Source organism: Mustela erminea, chromosome 7 (genome assembly GCF_009829155.1).
Source record: "Mustela erminea isolate mMusErm1 chromosome 7, mMusErm1.Pri, whole genome shotgun sequence".
In the NCBI taxonomy this organism is placed as follows: Eukaryota; Metazoa; Chordata; class Mammalia; order Carnivora; family Mustelidae; genus Mustela; species Mustela erminea.
The window spans coordinates 125,336,982-125,344,221 of record NC_045620.1 but is presented as its reverse complement, the minus strand read 5'-3'; positions in this window follow the sequence as shown (position 1 = coordinate 125,344,221).

Here is a 7,240-nt window from a genome sequence, read left to right as displayed (position 1 = left end):
ATTCTTGTCTGCCACAGACCCTTCAACTACTAGATCTGCCAAATCTCATGGCCTAACTGATAGAGCAGCTCGAGTGGGTCTCTTGACTTGTTTCAGAGCCTTTTCTTGCTCTGGGCTTTTTTGAGGTCACATTTTGTAGTATTTTTCAATTGAACTTATTGTGAACATATTGCATGTCATACTTCTCCAACATAATTAACATTTACTTAGCAATTATTATGTAATAAATACTATATTTGTATTCATTATCTCATTTTCTCAACTACTCTGGGGGAAAGACTGTCAACATCTTTATTTTCCTGTAGGAGGAAAATATCTCATTAAAGTTGTAACTTGGCCCAAAGTGTTGAAGCTACCAATTCTTTATTAGGTAGGGGCATATCTATCTAACTCTAATGTCAGACACTAAAAGAGCTGCCTCATTTCCAGCATACTGTCTGCTCCATGTAGTAACCTAACAGATCCACATGACATACTGCAGAATGAAAAGGCTACTGAAGACACTATGGTCTAGATTATGGCATAGTGCTGGAAAGTCAGTCCTCGGCGGAACAAGGAATATCTCTTGGTGACCTTGCCAGCTGAAAGTAAACTCTTTTTGATTGTCTCTACTAACAAGATAAGACATAGATTGTCTCTACCTAAAGAGAAGACATTCATCAGATGAATTGATGCTTACGAGTTAGCAGGGAATGTGTTGAGTTGCTCCAACAATGAATTTATATATACAGTTATAATCATCACGTGAGTAAGGTTTTAATAATCCACTGTCATTCCCAAAATCAGATTTTGCATAAGGAGATTGAATTGGACTGTGGAAGGATTTCACACCTCTGCATCTTTCAATCCTTGATGGTAATACTAATCTCTGCAATCTCCTTAGGAATGTAGTATTACTTTTGGTTTTCTATTTTGATAGAAGCAATTAATCACAGTATTCTACCTTTGACTTTTCCTATAATAATAGCCTACATCCTACAGGTCAAGGAACTGATGGGGATATTCTATCAGATGCATAATTAATCTACATTAATTATGTACACTGAAACAGGGAAAATAAACACAGAATATGATTTTGGTGACTCGGGTTCACTGTGAGTCAGAACCCAATAAAATTCCATTAATTTTCCTATCTTCTCAAGCCCTTTTTCTGACTAGTAGACCAAAATGATATTATGGATCTCTGGGATACATATAATTTATAATAGTTTATAATCAATGCCAACAACCCCTAAAATGTGTGATTAGTTTCCCTTCCCTAGTGTATTATCATTCTGGTAAACAGTTTGGCCACAGGTTTTTTTGAGGAAGGGGAGAGAAGATTTATGTATAAATGCTGGAAATATGGCAGCATTTTTCCTTAAGGGGTCTTAGCCTCCTCTTCATTTAAGAGGCTCTGTGTCTCAAAATGGGGAATTGACAGGTCATGACCATCTTTTGTGGTGATTCAAGTCAGACTTCTTCTCATACCTAGTGATTCTTCCTAATACAGATCAAGTAAGACTTTAGTAATCTGCCCATCTATTTCAGTTCTGGGGACACCATTATCAAGTAACCAACACTAAAAGCTGTTCACTGCTTTGACTGTGCAGCTTATTATGTTAATGTCTCTTACTTTGATTTTGGTGACTAAGTACCATCACCTGGCTCTTGGATTTCTCAAATCCATTACTCCTAATGAATTCAGTTCACTGGCAGAAATTCCTACTGCCAATCCCAATATATAGAGAGTAAATATGTATTAGAGAATTCTTAAAGGGTTCTGGGGCTCTCCTTACCAGTGTATTCCTCATAGCCTAGGTGAAGGATATATCCTCTGGGAGACATAGTAACAGGGAAGGGTGTTACATGAAAGACTACTCCAGAATTCTAATTTTTCCAAGCAAATTAATATTTTCCTCTACAATATGATACCAGACAATTTTTGGCATCTTAAGTTAATTTAATATCGGTCACTTTGAGTCCAAATTTCAGTCAACCTACCAAGCAAGCTGGTAGGATCACTTCGGACACCTAAGCTAACATATTGAATCCTGAATCTCTTTGGTAAGCCCGTATCAATAAAATGGGCTCAACCCAATGTGGTATTCCTCCCATCCTTACTCCACAGCCTTAGGATTCATTCCAACACACATGGATTTGGTTGATAAATTGTAAAAATCATGCAATTATTTGGATGTGTATTTCCCTCTTCACAGGTCATGCTTTGTACTTCTCTGTTTGTGAGTCACCTGCCAGTTGAAGAAGTAACAGAAGGTGGTAAGGATATGTCCTTAGAACAATCATCAGGCCTTTGTAGGGAAACTGTATTACATACAGGAGAGGCCATTATCAGTCAAACCTCCTCAGGCTATTTGCCAAAATGTGGGGATTAATGGTCACCAGCTTCACTGAAATACCTTGTATGTCCCCATCCCAATTTTCACAGTCCCCTTTATTTCTAGTCAATGTCTCAACGTTATTGTAAGAGCTTACAAAATTGAGAATTCAGTTTTAATTATAATTCAACCATCTGAAAGATTAGACTTTGGGTTTGGTTTTCAAAAAATCCTGAGCCTGTGACCCTGAGATATCAAGATTTTATTTAAAGCAGTCACAGAAACTTCTAAGTCCTTGCTTATTAGTTTTCTGTTGCTGCACAAAAAATTACCACAAACTTAGAAGCTTAAAGCAACCTCCATTTTATTATATTTCACAGATTCCATGTGTTGGGATTTCAGGTACAGCTCAGCTGGGTCCTTTGTTTAGGGTTGCACAAAGCTGTAGTCAACACATGGGTTGGAACTGTAATCTCAGCTAAAGCCCAGGTCTTTTTCCAAACTCATGAGTTTGTTGGCAGAATCCATTTCTTTGCAACTGTAGAACTCAAGATGGCTTGTTTATTTAAATGCAGCAAAATAATTTCTCTATAGCCTTTTACGATGGAGTCTTATATAATTGCTTTATGGTAGGATCTACATATTTGCCATGCTCTGTTGGCTAGAAGTAAGTCACAGTTTCTACCAACATTCAAAGGAAGGAGATCTTACAAGGGTACAACTCACTTGGATTTATTGTAAGGTAGGTGTGTGAGACACATACCTTGAGTTGGAAATTTAAAACTCCCAAATAATTTTATTTCTCCAATTTCTCTGGTGCACTTAGACATAACCAGACAACCATATTATACAACTTTTTTTTCCTACAGTGTTCTGTGACACCAAATACTTGATCACTTTCAAAGGGCCTTTAATTAAATGCACATGGAGATGATTAATTAAGTAATTGTTGCATTAATGCATGACATGAGCTATTAGAGTCTCTCACCATTATAGATTGGGTCAAACCATTGTAGATATGGTCAAACACCCTTCAATTTCAATACAGGTCAAAGAATCAACTCCAGACAACCCAGAACCCAGACAACCCAGAGAAGTTATCATTATAAAAAAAATATAGCTACTGTTTCACATTAGCCCTCTGAATCTTCTGAAAAATGTTATTTGTGGCCCACACTAACCTAGAACTCTGTCCATTAGCTAAGTTGACACAATACTATTCCACCACAGCAGGGCAGTAATAGCTAACTCCAAGTTCATCTCATGATGTACTTGTAATTTGACAACAGAGGTTAAGTCTCTGCTCTAATCACTTTGGTAGTACTTTGACCATGATGCTGGACCACATCAGGTGAAGGCGCTGAGTCAGCTAGTTGGTCCTGTTGCCCCAGGGACAGAGATATGGCCTGGGAAGAAGTGCTACCTTTGGAGTGAGGCTGATTAGTCATGGAGGGAAGGCTGAGTGAACTCCTGTAGTTTCAAGGCTATGTCAGTTATTACCAATTTTCTATTAATTTCCAGATTATGCTCCTTTGTGTCAGGTCTGCAAATGTGAAACGCAAAGCAAGTGTAGTATACTCTGAACTTTCTATATATTTAACACTATGTAACTATGTGTATATTGGGGTAAACAGAATACCAATTATTTATTTAGTTCTTATCACATGATTTTAGGAATAGGTTTTTCATATATTATCTCCTGTATTTCTTTTTTAAAAATAACTTTATTGGGATATAATTCATATCTCATCTATTCCACCTATTTAAGGTATACAATTCAATGGTTTAAGTATATTAACAGTTAAGTATAGCCGTTACCACAGTTGATTGTAGAGCATTTTTATCCTCTCAGAAAGGAATCCTATACTCTTTAGCAATCACCTCTCTGTTCCTCTTTTCGTCAGCCCGAAGCAACCACCAAGCTATTTTCTGTCTCTTTATATCACCTTTTCTTGACATTTCATATAAAAGAATTATATGTCATATTTTTTCACTGACCTCTTCTATTTAACATAAATGTTTTTAAGGTACGACAATGCACATTGTCACATCAGTGTTTCATTGCTTTTTGTGGCAGATTAATATTCTATTGTATGGATGTACCACACTTGGTTTATCCATTCATCAGTTGATGGACATCTGGGTTGTTTCCATCTTTTGACTATTATATATAATGCTACTGTGGATATTCATCTATAGGTTTTTATGCATCTTTAAAAAATTATTTAAATTCAATTTACTTAACATATAGTATACTATTAGTTTCAGATGTAGAATTTAGTGATTTAGCAGTTGCATATAACACCCAGTTCTCATTACATCCAGTGCCCTCCTAAATGTCCAGTTGCATATAATACCCAGCCCTCATTACATCCAGTGCCCTCCTAAATGTCCAGTTGCATATAATACCCAGCCCTCATTACATCCAGTGCCCTCCTAAATGTCCAGTTGCATATAATACCCAGCCCTCATTACATCCAGTGCTCTCCTTAATATCCATCATCCAGCTCCCTAACCCCATTTCCCTACCCCCTCCACTCCAGCAACTCGCAGTTTGTTTCCTATAGCTAAGAGTCTCTTACAGTTTATCTCCCTCTTCATTTTCATCTTATTTTATTTTTCCTTCCCTTCTATGTTCATCTGTTATGTTTCTCAAATCTTACATAGGATTGAAATCACATGATATTTATCTTTCTCTGACTGACTTACTCTGCTTTGTATAAAAACTTGTATTTCCATCTATATCATTGGATATGGCAATATTCAAAGAATTTAATTCTTTTTGATAGTTGGGTAATATTCTCTTTATGCTTTTTTTTTTTTTTTTTTAAATGAGTTCAGTTTTCCTTTCTCTTGAGTAAATCCATGGGAGTAGAATTACTGAGTCTTGTCTTTCTAACAATCTATCTAGGATCTGTGTAGCTCAATCTATGTACTGATAAGGAAACTGAGCTTCAGGTGAGTTAAACCATTTGACCAATGTCATAGAGCAAATATAAAGTGAAATTAAAACTCTGTGTCCTTTAAGTCCATAGTTCATGTCTCCTCCACTATACTTCTGCCAGATGTGAGCACTAAATATGCAGCTATGTCCATGCATTTGATGAACATCACCCCCTCCAAGATAATTATGCAGACATGCATAATTATCAGAATGACATCAGTTGTGGTTTAGGACAAACCTGATATCACCATGACCACTCTGTCCCTCACAACATCTCCCCTGCTTGGAAACATGCAGTCCTGCTATATCTACCTCCCTTCTATGGATTTTTTACAAAATGAACTCTGGCTTGTCTTTAGGGAGCAGAGTCAGAATTACCTTTCATATGAATTAGCCTTAGGCATTATGCAGTGGGGAGACACAAGAGCATCCCTAGTCCTGGATTCTCTCTGAAGCTCACACAGAATGAACTCGCCGGGATGCTGTCTGCATGTTGATCTCTTGACAAACAGGTTTCCAGATCATCAGACAACTTGGTCCCCAGAGCCTCCTTTCTCTTTCCCCTGGGGTCCTTTCTCAGCTTGGGCCCACCACCGCTGTGCACACATTCAGGGAACCAAAGCCTCATTATCCTGAAATATTGCTCATTAGGATTGACTGCCTTCTCCCCAACTAAGATACAGAAATCTTACAAACTTATATTTTTTAAGAGCAAGCAGTTTGGAATTGGATTACTTTTCCACATTTTCATACAAAGTGGATTAATGTGCCCCTGTCTTTATTACATTTTCCACCCTTGTCATTTGTGATTAAGCCAACACTATGAAGATGTATTACAGATCAGTATAAATGGGAACATTAAAACACTGGCTATATATCAGAGAAGCTCAAGGCAAGTTGATTTGTGCTTCACACACTCTCAGTGCAATACATCTGGAATATTTCACATCTTTTTGGACAAAACAATCTTTCTAGGGTACCAAAAGTAACAAGAGGTAAGAAAAAAAGGGAAAAATAAAGAAAAGAAGGGAGATTGCCCATCTTTGTCCTAGGACAATGGAGGGAAACCACGCCTCTGCAACAGTCTCAATATAGAATTTTTCATATTAAGTTCTCAGACTCTGCTTCCTGGGATCAAGGAAGCAGAAAAAATGTGGTTCATCACCATGATTCCTCATTCACCGGAACAAGAAGGGTGTTTGACCAGACCCCCACTCAATGGTTTTGACCTTGTGTTCCATCTCTGCCAGGTCATTCCTGCTCTGTGAGTATATTTATGGCTCAGGCTTTCTGTGGAAGCAGCTAGCCCCAGAACAGTTCAAATCTGAAAGGCAAGGCCAGTGTCTGTAGAGGCGCCACTCATTCTTAGTCCCATGAGACATAGACACAAGGTTCCAAGGTTCATCACGTGGGGCAGGCTGTTCTGGTAGGAAGAGGAAGGGAGAATGTCCACTGCAGTGCTACCTTCTGAGCAGAGGCTGATCCTATTGCTTCCCTCAATACTCTTACCTGCAATATACTCTTCCCTTCACTTCATAACTTCTTTCCCAGATTTAGGAGGAACTCTAAAGAGCTATGGGGCCTGTGGCTGCAGTTCCTTTCCACGACATGCTGCCCAAACTATAGCCACAGGCTCTCCCTGAACCGCCATCACCTCTCCGTCTGCTCTGCTAGCTTGCCTGGAGTCCTGCAAGGGAAAAAAAAAAAAAAAAAATATATATATATATATATATATATATATATATATATATATATATATGAACAGATCAAAGCAGTTTTCCCTCTGACTTCTTCACTTACGCTGATGACACAATCTCAAGTGTGGTTTAAGTAGCCTCTGTGGTCTGTGGAGAGTGGTTATGACTACATTGGAAAAGCATCAGTGATCAGCATCCCAGGGCAAAGAAGGTGCTAAGCAGCTCTGAATTAAGGCAGTCTTTGTTGATAATGCTGAGGTGGCTCCATATATTACCCCTCA